We start from the raw sequence: 15,994 nt of genomic DNA on the forward strand, positions 1-15,994 counted from the left end.
CCTGGTGCAGGTGGGCACAGTGTGCGAGGCTGCTGTGCCGACTGTGCTGCGCTGCCCTCGCTGGCTGCCTATTTATGTCCGCAGGTATTCCCTTGGAGACGACGTGGTCGCCATCCCCCCTCCCCAGCGACTCCCCAGGAGCCCACGACCGCCAGGTCCCCAGGCGTCAGCAGTGATTCAGGCATCTGGGGATGCACGTGGACCTGTCTGTGGGGGGGCCTGGTGGGGAGGGGTGCGGGGCTCTGTGCTGTCACTGGCAGGCATGTGGCTGCGGTGTGACAGGAGCTGCTGTGACCATGACTGTGGCTCTCTGGATCTGGGGAGACAGACGGATGGGAGCAGGGGGTCTTGTGGAGACCATCCCCGACCTTTCTGGCTGCCCAGAAGAGGCTTGGGGTCAGTGGGACCGGCCCCAGACAGCCCCCTGAGGAGGTGGAGGGGGCCTGAGGGGCTAGTGTCCAAGGAGCATGGTCGGCCCCGGCCCAGAAAGGATGGAACAGGGTCAGGTGTGCAAAACCCCATCAGGAGGCTTAGCCTCAGGAGAGGATAAGTGACCAAGGACAGCACACACCCAGGGGGCTTTGTCCCCACTGCATTAGCAAAGGAAATGGCTGTCTGCGGCCTAACGTCAGACAGAGCAACTGCAGCCATGGAGCAAGAGACCAACATGGATTCTGGGGAGTGGGTAGGCTTCTGGGGGAAGCTGAGGACAGCCCCTCACACATACACACCCAGAGCAGGATTCAGACCCAGTAAGGTTCAAAGGTGGGGGGAAAGCCACCTGCTGCAATTCCCAGCCCTACAAGGACCCCAGTTTATGTGGCCCCGGGCAGGTGCCATCTCAGGCCTAGGGTGGAAATGGAGGCACAGGAGCTTTGGTGTTGGGGCACTAGAGGAGCCACTGCCCATTGAGCCTTGCCTGAGAAAACAAACTTTGGTTCATGCCCCCAGGCTGGTGGGATAAAGGTACAGTCTCCATTTCCTGGGCTACAGGAGTGCCCTGCTGGTCCTTGGAGCCAGGCTGGCCATCCTCCTCCTCTCAGGATCTGTTCTGCCCCCAGCTCTCCCAGCCCCGGGCTCTTTGCCTCCTCTTCGGGGTGCCACAGGAAAGTTCTGGCTGCCTTCTCCCCACCAAGTGCTGTAAGGGGTCTGGCGTCCCAGGGAGGGACCTCCCACACTCAAGATCTGATGCCAGGCTTTTCAGGAACATCCCCTACAGACTGTGAGGATCCTGGAGCCTGATGGCCTATCAGAATCTGGCCTCTGTTGCTCAAAAGTTCATGACTCAGGCAGGTTACCTGACCTCTCTGTGCCTCATCCTCTCCCAGTGTAATGTCAGGAATTTACTAACTAGTAGCCACCTTGTAGGGTTGTGAAGACTGAAATAATGGAATATATAAGAGCTTTAGGAAAGTTCCTGCACCATCATAAAGCTAAGTAATAACAGTGTTATGTTATTGATGCCATTATTCTTATTAAGAGCTGAAGAGAGTCTTCCAGAGAGAACAGCTTCCTGGGCTAACCCAGGAGGGACATTTTCATTCCAGTTATGGGGCTTAGAGAGAAGCTGGGCCCAAATTATTGCTCCCTTGAAACTCTTGGTTATGGTAGAGGCCACATGCCTCATTTAGGCCAGCTGTGTGGCTTTGGCCTGGCACCTTACCCTCTCTGCACTTCAGGTCCAAGTTATCATCTGAAAATGAATGGGGCTATACTAACTGAAGGGGTCAGGGCCTGGGACAGGCCAGGACACCCATGTACCAACTAGCTGTGTCTACCAGGATCATCAGTCTAAGAGTTGCCTCCCATACCAGGCCCCCTTGAAGACCCCAAATACCACTGCCATTGAGATGCCAGGTGGCCTGCTTCTTACAGTATCCACCTTCTTGGAACATGCATGGGCTAGAAAAAGTCTTGTTACTGTGCTGTCATTTCAAATGTATCACCTCACATGTCACATGGACCTTTTGGACACCCCACATTCCTCTACTCCCTTCATATTTTCAAATCTACTTTTTCACACCCTCTCTATCCTTACATCTCCTACACTTGAGCTCATGGATCTTTATTCACATGTCATGTCATTTTATTTTGTTTTGTTTTTTTTTAAGATTTTGTTTATTCATGAGAGAGAGAGAGAGAGAGAGAGAGAGAGAGAGTCAGAGACATAGGCAGAGGGAGAAGCAGGCTACATGCAGGGAGCCCAGTGCAGGACTCAACCTGGGACTGCAGGATCATGCTCTGAGCCAAAGGCAGACGCTCAACCGCTGAGCCACCCAGGCGTCCCCACATGTCATTTTAAAAGGGAGGACTTAGCCCTTTTACCAGTCCCTCTCCACCCCACCCCTGGCCACATGCTCTCTCACCCACCATTTTCTGGATATAATGATGTCATGTTGGTTAGATCAGTATGATGAGTTAGACTTCAAATATACTCTCTAAGCTAAGTCGTATGGTATATTCTGATAATCTTTTCATCCTTGAACAACTTTCTGTGTTCTCTGAAGTTAGTGATTGTCTTGGATTTTCATTGTGGTACATCTACTATTTTCATCCAGAAGTCAATATTTACTCTTCAACTCTCTCCATCTAGGCTTCTGCCCAAACCAATGCACTGAAACTCCTAGCATAAAGGTCATACATTCCCTCTATATTGCCAAATTTTGTGGTCATGCCAATGTCCTCATTTAACATAATTCTCTAGCAGCATTTGACATGGTTGAGCACTTGTCTCTTTCTTTCTTTCTTTCTTTCTTTCTTTCTTTCTTTCTTTCTTTCTTTCTCCTTTCTTTCTTTTCTTTCTTTCACCTTTCTTCTTTCTTTCTCCTTTCTTCCTTCTTTCTTTCTTTCTTTCTTTTTTTTTTTTTAATTTATTTATGATAGTCACAGAGAGAGAGAGAGAGGCAGAGTCACAAGCAGAGGGAGAAGCAGGCTCCATGCACCGGGAGCCCGACGTGGGATTCGATCCCGGGTCTCCAGAATCGAGCCCTGGGCCAAAGGCAGGCGCCAAACCGCTGCACCACCCAGGGGTCCCTCTTCCTTCCTTCCTTTCTTTCTTTCTTTCTTTCTTTCTTTCTTTCTTTCTTTCTTCTTTCTTTCTTTCTTTCTTCTTTCTTTCTTTCTTTCTTTCTTTCTTTCTTTCTTCTTTCTTCTTTCTTTCTTCTTTCTTATTTATTTCATTTTATTTATTTATTCATGGGAGACATAGAGAGGCAGAGACATAGAGGGAGAAGCAGGCTCCTTGCAGGGAGACCAATACAGGACTGGATCCCCAGATCAGGATCATGCCCTGAGCCAAAGGCAAATGCCCAACAGCTGAGCCACCCAAGCGTCCTGAACACTTGTGCTTTTTATGTATTTATTTTTTAAGATTTTATTTATTTATTCATGGGAGACACGGAACATGAGAGATAGAGGCAGAGACACCGGCAGAGGGAGCAGCAGGCTCCACACAGGGAGCCTGACTAGAACTCAATCCCTGGTCTCCAGGATCACAACCTGGGCTGAAGGCGGCGCTAAACTGCGGAGTCACCTAGCTGCCTTTTTTTTTTTTTTTTTAAGATTACTTGTCCTTTTTAAAACTATACTTCAGGGGCTCCTGGCTGTCTCAGTCAGTAGAGCATGCAACTCTTAATCTCAGAGTTGTGAGTTCAAGCCCCACATTGGATGTAGAGATTACTTAGAATAAAATCTTTAAAATAAAATAAAACAAAAAATAAAATAATAAATAAAATAAAATAAAATAAAATAAAATAAAATAAAACTACACATCACCTTGGGCAAGCCACACCTGTTCTTGGGTCACCTGCTTGATGTACTAACCTCACTTCCCATCTCACTGAGGACTTAAGGAAATCAGATGAATGTGCTAGAAAGGTTAATATTTCCTGAAAACAAAGAGTTGCAAGTCTCCAGATTAAACTCAAATCTCAGAACTGTCTTTAAAGTACTTCTTTCCCGTTAAACCATCTTTTCTGAAAGCAGGTAACAATTAACTGCCTGGGGTCTGTCTACTCCTGTTCTTTATTCTTTTCTCAGATCAACCTTGTGCCCATACCACATGACATGCATACTACCTGTCGGAAGGCAGTTGGTCTCATTTTCAAAGGGCCTCTGCTGCCAGCAGTAAGTCCACCTTTCCCTGTCCTCACCTGTAGTCTGGCACTGAAGGTTAAATGGGGAGTTCTGAGAAGAAGCCTGGATGGGCACACCTGGCAGGGTAAGGTGTGAAGGAGCAGGTGGCAAGTGTGTGTGTGCACGCACAGGACACACACAGGCTATAGAGCACGTTGACCCACAGACCGCAACAAAGACTCCCATAGCACTGAGCCTGTGCCAGCGCTGGGCCAAACTGTTCACATGCATTTCCTTCTTGAATCTGCATAAAACCCTGAGGAGACAGTATTATTTATTGACATTTGCAGACAGGAAACAGGGACAGAGAGGTTGAGGCACTTGCCCGAGGAGGCACAGGTAAAAACCAGCAGGACTGGGCCCCGGCACCTGTGTTCTTCAGCACTCCACTGCCTTATAGCCAACGGGCACTAAACCACCAGAACATATTTACTGGGATTCAGAGCTGGAGGTTGGTGATCTTGTGGCGGGCTCACGGTTCAGGGGTGTCACCCGGGGCTGCCTAACTCTCTCTGGCACCCTCTACGTGTCTGGGTATCTCTCCTTATGGCAAGGGGGCAGCCCAAGTGGTTCCCTCCTTGGAGCCTTTCCCCTCTCAGGGACTCTCACCCTGGCCCAGGGGCCCCACTCCCAAGGCCCTCCGGGCTGGGCAGGCATCTGGCTGTGTGTTAGGTCAGCCAAGGTTCACCCCAGGGCTGGGTGTATCCGCAGTCTCCTTCTAAAATGGGGTTCTGGGGATCCCTGGGTGGCGCAGTGGTTTGGCGCCTGCCTTTGGCCCAGGGCGCGATCCTGGAGACCCGGGATCGAATCCCACGTCAGGCTCCCGGTGCATGGAGCCTGCTTCTCCCTCTGCCTGTATCTCTGCTTCTCTCTCTCTCTCTGTGACTATCATAAATAAATAAAAATTAAAAAAAATTTTTTTAAATGGGGTTCTGTTAACGAGGAACAGGAGGGAGTGGCTGCTGGCCCCAGGCTGGGAGGATTTGTAGGATCCTATAGATCACTTAAAGTGGGAGGACCTTGTGGCACAGAGAAGCTCAGTGTCTTGTTCAGGGTCACACAGCTAAGCAGTAACAGGGCTACTGGGTGAGGAACCCTCAGCCCCCAATTCCTACACATCCCCAGGCTGCAACTGGTCTCAGCCCAGGATCTCACACATCAACTGCCCAGACTGATCACACCACTTCCCTTTCCCACTTCAAGACCCGTCCATGGCTCCCCCTGGCCTACTGGACAATGTCCAAGCATTTTAGCATCACCTTTGTCCATGGCGCCCTCAACCCCAAGGTTATGCTTCTCCCAGCCAGGACTGCAGGGCCCTCCTCTCTTGGTACCTTTTACTCAGTTTTTCAAAGAATCAACCTTCTGGGGCAGCCCCAGTGGCACAGCGGTTTAGCGCCGCCTGCAGCCCAGGGCATGATCCTGGAGACCCAGGATCAAGTCCCACGACAGGCTCCTCACATGAAGCCTGCTTCTCCCTCTGCCTGTGTCTCAGCCTCTCTCTCTGTGTCCCTATGAATAAATAAAATCTTAAAAAAAAAGAGAGAATCAACCTTCTGCTTTTATTGAAGGTCCGATTTGTTTCATTAATTTCTACCTTTATTTTCAATAATTTAATTTTATCTCTTGTCTTTGAGTTATTTCCGTACCTCTTTTCTGACTGAGTTGCATGCTTGGCTTATAAATTTTCTTTTTTTTTTTCTTTTTTAAAAATTTTATTTTTATTTATTTTTTTGGCTTATAAATTTTCAATCTTTCTCCCTTTAAAATTAAAAAAAAAAGATTTTATTTATTCAAGTAATCCCTACACCCAGCATGGTGCTCAGACTCACAATCCTGAGATCAAAAGTCATATGCTCCACCAACTGAGCCAGCCAGGCACCCCTCTTCTTATTAATTTTTTAAAAATATTTTATTTATTTATTTGACTCAGAGAGAGTGCACAAGCAGGAGGAGCAGCAGGCAGAGGGGGAGGGAGAAATAGGCTCTCTGCCAAGCAAGGAGCCTGATGTGGGACTTGATCCCGGGACTCCAAGATCGTGACCCTGAGCTAAAGGCAGACAACTGACTGAGTCACACTTAAATATATGTATATATTTAAGAGATTGCATTTATTTATTCATGAGACACACAGAGACAGAGGCAGAGACATAGGCAGAGGAAGAAGCAGGCTCCTCAAAGGGAGCCCAGTGTTCAGGACCCTGGGAACATGACCTGAGCCAAAGGCAGCCCCTCAACCACTGAGCCACCCAGGCATCTCTTAACTAATACATTTTAAGGCTATAAAACTTCCTTTGTCCCATGAATTTTGATTTGTAGCTCCCTTACTGTCATTGGGTTCTAAACATTTCATAATATCCACACTGATTTACCCTTTTTCTTTCTAGTTATTTACAAGAGTTCCAGGTTTTTGTTTTATCATTATTTTTTACTGTTTCTGTAGCCAGAAAATGTAGCCTATGTTCTATGGATTCTCTGGAATGTGTTGAGAACCTCGTCATGGCAAAGTGGGTGGTCGTGTTTGATGATCGTGTCTGCTAATGTTACACAAATCCTTGAAAAGCAAGAATCGGGTGGTCAAGACTGATTTGAATGATTGGAACCTTCTCGGCCCTCCTTAGCGGTCCTATCTCGGAGGGATGGAGAGATCTGCCAATGCCTTTCGCTGCAGTTGTGCGGTTGTCCTGCTTTGAAGATATGCTGTTGGGGATCCCTGGGTGGCGCAGCGGTTTGGTGCCTGCCTTTGGCCCAGGGCGCAATCCTGGAGACCCGGGATCGAATCCCACATCAGGCTCCTGGTGCATGGAGCCTGCTTCTCCCTCCGCCTGTGTCTCTGCCTCTCTCTCTCTCTCTGTGACTATCATAAATAAAAAAAAAAAAAAAAAAAAAGATATGCTGTTCAGTGCAGACAGGTTCTGACTGCTGTGTATTCTTGATGGATTATTTCTGTTATCATTAAATAAAATCTCTTTATCCTTATTAGTATTTTTGCCTTAAATTCTATTTGCCTAATATTACTGCTGCTCCATTCTCCTTCCTTAACCTCATCCCTTCACGAATCCCATCTTTGTGTTTTAGGAATGTCTGTTGAAACTATATGGCAGGATTTGATTTATCACCCCTGAGCGTTCCTGTTTTTTTCACAAGGTGGAGTTAATCCAGTGGCATTTGCGGTGATCGCTTGGACTCATTTGTGCACATTTAGCTTTTGTTATCTATTTACTATGACATTTTACTTCTTCTCCCTTCTTTCTTGTCTTCTAATAGATTGGCTATCTTTTTTTTTTTCTTTTTGAAGATCTTATGTCTGGGTCATCTCTATACCCAGGGTGCCTAGGTGTCTCAATTGGTTGGGCATCCGACTCTTGGTTTTGGCTCAGGTTGTGATCTCAGGGTCGTGGGATTGAGCCCCACATAGGGCTCCCGCTCAGCACAGAGTCTGCTTCTCTCCTTCTCCCTTCCTGCATGCTCTCTCAAATAAATAAATCTTTTTCAAAAAATATGTTATTTATTTATTTGAGATGGAGAGAGAGCATGAGGTGGGGGGGCAGAGGGAGAGGGAGAATCAGACCTCCCACTGAGCCAGGAGCCCGATGTGGGGCTTTTGAACTCACAACCCTGAGATCAAGACCTGAGCTGAGATCAAGAGTTGGATGTTTAACTGAGCCACCCAAGCCCTTAGATTGGTTATCTTTAAATTTTATTTCTATTCTTTTAGTACCATACCTAACCAAGGTCTGAGGCTGGTCATCTTCCTCTCCTCCTCCAGAGCAAGATGAATTCCCTAGAATGTTTTTTTTTTTTTTTTAGATTTATTTATTTGAGGGAGAGAAAGAGAGAGAGAGAGAGAGAGAGAGAGAGAGCACACAGAGGGAGAGGCAGAGGGAGAAGCCGACTCCCCAGTGAGCAGGGATCCCAACATGGGGCTCCATCCCAGAACCCTGGGATCATGACCTGAGCCAAAGGCAGATACTTAATCCACTGAGCCACCCAGGCGTCCCTCTAGAATGTTTAACAAGGAATTCCTTCATTCTCATCATCCATTATATTGTTGCTAATATTTTAGTGTCACTTTGATTTTAAGACTCCTCACTACTCACTATTATTAAAAATGAAATGGATGGAAACTCCACTCAGCATTCCTCTGAGGACTAGATATTCTTAACCCCCAGAGGAGAGAAGAAAAAAAACTGTGTCCCAGATCGGGAGCTGTATAGGATTTACTCCCGTGGAAAGACTAGTCTCCTGGAGATGTGTCTCGATTAAATTCAGGAAAACTCTCCTCATTTTCCAAGACCTATCCATCTTCTACACCAAACAGGGCACATGGCATAACGTCAAGAATAGCTAACATTTACCGCATGCTGACAATGAGTTCTCAGGTTATGTACTATAAGCCATATGTCATATGACATGACAAACGTCACCATTTTGTTGGTGTGGAAACTGAGGCACCAAAGGGTTAAGCAAATTTCCTGAAGTGCCATAGCAGGTAGGGAGCAGGAGCAGGACCCCAAGCAGCATTGTGCTTTCAGAGCAGCCCTAAGAGGGCTCGCCATCCATGTCTTTCGAGACTTTGATGGGTTTGCCCAAGTTCAGATCTGCCATTTTTTTGAACATTTTTTATAGATTTTATTTATTCATGAGAGACACACAGAGAGAGACGCAGAGACACAGGCAGAGGGAGAAGCAGGCTCCACGGAGGGAGCCCGACGTGGGACTCAATCCCAGGTCCCCAGGATCATGCCCTGGGCTGAAGGTGGGACCAAACCACTGAGCCACTGAGGCTGCCCTAGATCTGCCATTTTTTTTAATTTATTTAATTATGATAGTCACAGAGAGAGAGAGGCAGAGACATAGGCAGAGGGAGAAGCAGGCTCCATGCACCGGGAGCCTGATGTGGGATTCGATCCTGGGTCTCCAGGATCGCGCCCTGGGCCAAAGGCAGGCGCCAAACCGCTGCGCCACCCAGGGATCCCTAGATCTGCCATTTTGATGAGGAGACTCCGGGATCTCCCACCATCATGCCCTCAACTTGTTCATCTGGTGCTGCCCTAACTCGCTGCAAAACAACCTGAGAGGGCTGAATCGGGCTGGGGTAAGTGTAGAAGAAATTAGACTAGCCATGAGGTGAGTTTTGAAACTGGATCAGAGGCACACAAGAGTTGATTATATTAATCCATCTTTTTGTGTAGGTGTGAAATTTTCCATAGTAAAAAAGCTTTATTTTTTTTAAAGATTTTATTTATTTGAGAAAGAGAGTGAGAGAGAACATGAGAGGGGAGAGGGTCAGAGGGACAAGCAGACTCCCTGCTGAGAGGGGATCCCCATGTGGGGGGCTCAAGCCTGAGACTCCAGGATCATGACTTTTTAAAAAATATTTTATTTATTTATTCATGAGAGACACAGAGAGAGGCAGAGACACAGGCAGAGGGAGAAGCAGGCTCCATGCAGGGAGCCCGACGTGGGACTCGATCCCGGGACTCCAGGATCATGCCCTGGGCCAAAGGCAGGCGCTAAACCGCCGAGCCACCCAGGAGCCCCGAGGATCATGACTTGAGCCAGACACTTAATCGACTGACCCACCAGGTGCCCCAAAGTTGTGTTTTTCTTTTTTTAAAGTATTAGCTCCAGCTTTTGTGGGACCTGAGGTAAAATATGATCAAATATTTAAAAGTTGTAAGTCAAGCTAACAAAATGTTAAGTAAAATATGTTCTATCCTTTTCTTTTTTTTTTTTTTTAAGATTTTATTTATTTATTCACGAGAGACACAAGAGGCAGAGACACAGGCAGAAGGAGAAGTAGGCTTCCTGTGAGGAGCCTGATGCGGGACTTGATCCCAGGACCCTGGGATCATGACCTGAGCCAAAGACAGATGCTCAACCACTGAGCCACCCAGGTGCTCCTGTTCTATCCTCTTGAAAAATATGTGCTCATAATAACCTGGAAGCCCAGGTTCAAATTTGGAATCTGGTTCTCTTGGGAGTTCTGCAGCAGAGCTCGGCAGTTGGGCGGCTGGTCTCTCCCAACAGCCTTATTCTGTCCCACACCCCAAGCATGCAAGTGGGCGCTCCAGGCTGCAGGCTTGGGTTCTCTCTGTGTGCTTCACAAACTGCCTCCTCTTGACACTATGCAGGCATGTTTGCACACTGCAGGTGGGTCCACCTGGGCACAGAGAAGAGGGCCCCTCCTGCCCTAGAAAAGGTCATGGGAACATTAAGTAGAGTGTTCCAGGCCATAGCCTGCAGGATCCACATTTGAGGAGGGCGTATCCCCTGGTCTCACCCAGAGGAGGGTCAGAGCTGGCCCTCTAAGGGACGAGGCCAGGACCAGGGTCTCTTAGGCAGCACTGGTCCTTGAAGCCCTCAAAGCCTGAAATCCTCCTTCTCCTCTTCCAGGCTGACATGGTACCCTAAAAATGCTTAATTCTCTCTGCCTCGGAGACCATGTTCCTTTCTTCAGTGAGTCCCCAGACCCTGTGGTGGGTCTTGAGTCAATGCCTGAGTTAGTGGCCAGCCCCAGTGAGTGTCACCTTCCGCTCTGTGCTTTGCCTTCCTGGCTCCCCATCCCCCACCCCAGCTCTCTCCTTAGTAGCTGTCCAGGATCTTGTCATTGGTCCACTTGCTACCAAAGGCAGTGACACAAAACCACCATCTTATGATCCTGGATTCTGAAGGTCAGGAGTCTAAACAGGGCACAGCAAGGACAGCTTTTCTCTGCTTCAAAGTGACTGGGGGCCTCTTTTGGAAAGTGTGAATGGCTAAGGGCTGGAATCATCTGGACACTTCTCCACTCACATGCCTGGGCACCTGGGCTGGGATAACCCAAAGGCTGGGTTCCACTGGGACTGCTGACCAGGGTACCTGCCTATCTGTGGCCCCTTTGTGTGGCTTTTTGCAGCTTGGTGACCTCGGGATAGTTGCACTTCTTGAGTGTTCCAGCTTCCAGAGTGCTTTAGAGTGTTCTAGCAAACAAGGGTTTTAACAGTGTTCCAGCAAATGAGGCAGAAGTGATGTGGCATCTTATGACAGCCTCAGAAATCACATAGGGTCACTGCTGCTACTATACGCAATTGGTCCCAGCAGCTACAAGCCGATCCAGAGTCTCGAGAAGGAACAGAGTGCTCCTTTGGATGAAGGAGAACTTGGCACTCTGATTGGCAACCGGTCATTTAAAATAGTCACTGTGGGGGCGCCTGGCTGGCTTAGTCAGAAGAGCATATGACTCTTGATCTCAGTTGTGAGTTCGAGCCCCACACTGAGGGTAGAGATTACTTGAAAATAAATAAACTTAAAAAAAAAAATAAAACAGTCACAGTGGCATGGAGTCAGGAGGAAAGGATGAAGACTAAGGTTTGAGATCCATTTTCCCAAGGACTCTTGGAAAGGGAGGTGACAGAGCAGCTGCAGAAGTAGTGTGGGAGGTGGACCGGAGGTGGATGGAGGAAGGAGGGGGTTTAGGAAGTGCTGCTGAGTAACACCCGGTGTGAAATGGCATTTCAGTTGCTGAATGTCTCTTTTGCTCTGGACCAAGCTGGGCCAGGTCTCGCCAGCCGCACCCAGCTTGCCCCCAGAAACTTTCAGGGTGGAGGCGCCTACTGTCATTTCCGTCGTCTCATTGCCTAGGGTCAATCTGCAGGGCCATCTCATGCATAAATGCGTGCTCTGGCATCTCATTTCCCCTGGTGTTCATGCTCCCCTGCCCCTCCTCGTTCCCAGGGGCCAGATCCCCCCAAGCCTGATCTCATCCTTTGGGTGGGAGGGAGAGGAAGGCAGGACAGAGGGGTTCTCTCTGGAGGATCCTGGTTCCTGAGACAGGCTAATTACAGGCTTCCTAATTAATGAGCCATCAGGTTGCATTTCATCAGCTGAGTCACGATTGATGTCTGGGCCCTGGACCCAAGGGGAGGTATCAGGAACCATGGGAGGGGAGGCCAGCCTGTGTCTCTGCCTCCCCTGACCCTGATTCTCTACCCCTTCTCTCTCTCTCTTTTTTTTTTTAAGATTTTATTTTTAAGTAATCTCTACATCCAACATGGGGCTCGAACCCATAACCCCAAGATTGAGTCTAATGTTCCACCAGCTGAGCCAGCCAAGCGCCCCCAATCTAGTTCTCTCCACTGGTTTAGAGGGTATCAGACTGCCTGCCTTCCTCCCTATTCCTGCCTCTGCTTCCCAACACCTTTCTGGGATGGCCCCCCAATCTGGCCATCCCTCATGCCTTTGATCCCACCAGGATCACGGAGGGCTCATTTGGTGACTGTTTCCCACTCACTGTTTTCCCACTGTTTCTCTTTCACACAGCGTCTCCCCCAGCCACACGCATCACACACCTGGGGTTGCTATCTGCAGTGTGGCATGCCCACTCGGGGAAGGCTGGTCCCCACTGCTGTGACTGCAGCCTGCCAAAGACCATTCCGGGGCCACTCTGCACCTGCTCCTTCCCTGTCTGGCTCCTTGCTCCATCCCACGTTCTCCTCCTTCAGCAGCCACACGGGACGGGTACTTTTCCATTCACATTTCAGCCAGTTTTCTCCACATACACGAAGGGAATTGTGCTGAGTCTTTGCTGGGGGGAGCAACTTTTATTTTTGTGCTGAGAGGTGTAATATTTTTTAATTTTCGAAAGCTATGCTGTAGCTTGGTCGTGAGTTGTTATTCCACAATTAGACTTTTGTATGCCTCAGGTTCTATTTTGCATGGTAGACTTGGGCCTCAGCAGAAAGGTTCCTGTAGGTTGAGGAGTTGCATGGGCTCCCACCAGATCAGTCCTAGCAGTGCCTCTGTGCACTGCCTGGGGTCCTAGTTCAATGGAGGCGTCCCTAGGGGCCATGCAGGGACAACATACAGGCCACCCCTATAGAGGGGGGGACTGAGTCTGCTCTTTGGCAGCCTCTGCCACAAGTAGAGCATCTCAGGGGTTAGGAGTAGCCTTGGAGTCATCACCTGAGCTTTTCACGGACCTGTTTCCTCCTTTGGGAGTTAAGGATGGGGGCCCTAGCTGGCTCAGTCTGTAGAGTTTGTGACCCTAGTTCTTGGGGTCGTTGATTTCAAGCCCCACGTTGGCTGGAGACCTTACTTTATTTTTTTTTTATTTTTTAAAGATTTTATTTATTGATAGTCACACACAAAGAGAGAGGCAGAGACACAGGCATAGGGAGAAGCAGGCTCCATGCAGGAAGCCCGACATGGGACTTGATCCCGGGTCTCCAGGGCCGCGCCCCGGGCCAAAGGCAGGCGCTAAACCGCTGCGCCACCCAGGGATCCCAGACCTCACTTTAAAAAAAGAGCTGCAAGGATTAAATGAGGTCATACACATAAAGCACTCTGCGGGATGTCCCCCGCCCCCACCCTGGGGCAGTGTACTCAATACATAGAAACTTAAAAAAAAATTTTAATGCAATATTTGTGTTTTTTTAAACACACGAGTGGCCTTCAGAGTCTCCATAGCCTCCTTGATGATCATATATGCATGATCATGCGCGATCATGTAAACCACTTGTTCCTGGGCTCAGCTTCCCGATACAGCTGGCCCCTCCCTCCGCAGGGGGGCGAGGTATCTCCTCTGCACACCCCCCCCAAGGGACCTGCACCCGCTGCTCAGGTCGCTTGCTGCTTCCAGTGAGGCCAAGATTTTTCTCTTTCTAGTTTTGCAGAGAATCTTTGAGCTAGAATCCTGGGAGTGGGACGGCTTGGTCAGAGGGTCCATGAACATGTAACTGCTAGAAACTGTCACGTTGCCCTCCACAGAGCTTGCCACCAGTGCATGACAGCACCTGCCCACCGGCAGACTGTGGCCTGACTCTGAGTGCCGATCTGCTAGACAAGAGATGGTATTTTAGGCTTGCTTTCATTTTACCATATCATGAGCAAGGTTGAGCATCTTTCGACAGGTTTAACACATTATGTGCATTTAATTTTAGAAGCTATATATTAACCATTGTAATACAAATTACATTTTCCCAGCTTACAATGTTTTACTTTGCTAATGTAGCTTTTTTTTCTATGTACAAAGATTTTTGTTTTTAATTTCAACGTAGTCAAATTTGTCAGTCTTCTCCCTTACTTATCTGAATTTTTAAAATAGATTTATTTATTTATTCCTGAGACACACACAGAGAGAGGCAGAGGGAGAAGCAGGCTCCCTGAAGGGAGCCCGATGTGGGACTCGATCCTGGATCCCAGGATCATGCCCTGAGCCAAAGGCAGATGCTCAACCACTGAGCCACCCAGGCATCCCACTTACCTGGATTTTGAATGAAGAGGGTTTTCCTCACTCCCAGGTTCTCAGCCATCCCCTTTTCTTTTCTTCTCTCTCTTTTTTTTTTTTTTTTTTTAAGATTTAAAAGGGCAAATGTCCATGAAAAAAATGCTAAGGGAATGAGCAGGCAACAGAACCACACAGCATACACATACACTTTTTCTTTTCCCTTTTAGAAAGATACTGTAAAGGGGAGGGTATCCAAATGTTTGTGTGGTCACATCTTGATAACATGGTTATGAGTAGCATCATCTTGCTATTGGCACAAATCTCAGTGGAGAAAACTTGCCAGCAGCCACCAGGCTGCCTCTCCTTCCTTCATCCTTACTGTGCCACTCTGGAGATCTTGTCACTCCTGTGGACCATGGCACTTCTTTGTAACAGGGAAGGCATTACCGCGGGGTGGAGCCTCGGGTACGGCCTCTGCCACTGGTGGCTGGCAGAGCATCTTTGGCTGATTCCCAACCCAGCCAGCCCCTTTCAGCCTAGAACTGGAAGGAAAGATCCTGCCAGAACAAGCGGGCTGGGGGCCCAGTGGGCCAGTGCAGGCTGAGGGGCGGGGTGGTGGTTGTGGGGAGAGGATGGGGGTGGGGGGGCACCTCTGAGGGAGGGGGGTGCGGTGCCCCGCCCTGCCCACAGCCCTCACAATGGCAGCCGGCCCAGTATTACAACCCTGCAGGCCAGGCGGGAGGCAAGCAGCGGCAGCTTCCTCCAGGGCAGGTGGCTTTGTCTGCAGACCTACTTACAGCAACCCCTGCGGCTGAGGACTGGTCTCCTGGGGGATGGAAAAGCTCCTGGCGGCGGGGCGGCCTCGAGCTGGAGACCCTCGGGAGGCCGCAGTGCGGCCCGGGGCTCGGGGACCCAGGTGCTGCGGGGCCCTGCGGCCCGGCTGCCAGGAGATGGAGTACTCCGTGAGCACCGAGCAGATGCTCATCTTCTTCCTAGCCGTCTGGTTCTTCTACTTCTTCTACCTTCAGGACTTCTTCTGAGTGGCCCTCCCGCCCACTGCTCCCGGGGCTGGCGGGCCACAGCCCTGAGCGAGCTGGCCCAGTCCCCCAGCTGGGCCACAGAGTGGCCAAGGACTGAGGCCTTCGCCCCGCAGGGAGGACGGCCGGGATGCCAGGTCGCCCTGCATCTCGGGGATGGAGATTTGGGGCTCAGCACCCTACTCTCGGAGGGCCCAGGGCTGCGCACCCCAAATGGGCATGGTGTTGAGCACACGATGGAGGAAAGAGGAGGACGTGTGCCCCATGGGACCTGCAGCGGGCGAGGGGGCGGCAGGCCACATCAAGGCTCCGCGGACCTGAGTCGTCTCAGAGCCCCTGGGGTCCACGCCATGTTCTGGCCAGCTGCCCTGGGCCTGGCTCCGGGGCGCCGCTGAGAAATAAACCGCCCTTTGAGCCTCGTTGGCAGCAAGAGCGCTGTTATTCCCATTTTCTAGGGGAGACAAACAGTGTAGCCCTGCTTAGTGTTGTTTCTGGCAAAGGTGGTAAAAGATCACATCCTTTTGGGGGACTCTTTAGAATAAACATAAAGGGGCACCGGGCTGGCTCAGTCAGTAGAGCATGTGATTCTTGATCTTGAGGTCATGAGTTCAAG

This window comes from Vulpes lagopus, chromosome 18, assembly GCF_018345385.1.
Source record: "Vulpes lagopus strain Blue_001 chromosome 18, ASM1834538v1, whole genome shotgun sequence".
NCBI classification, from domain to species: Eukaryota; Metazoa; Chordata; class Mammalia; order Carnivora; family Canidae; genus Vulpes; species Vulpes lagopus.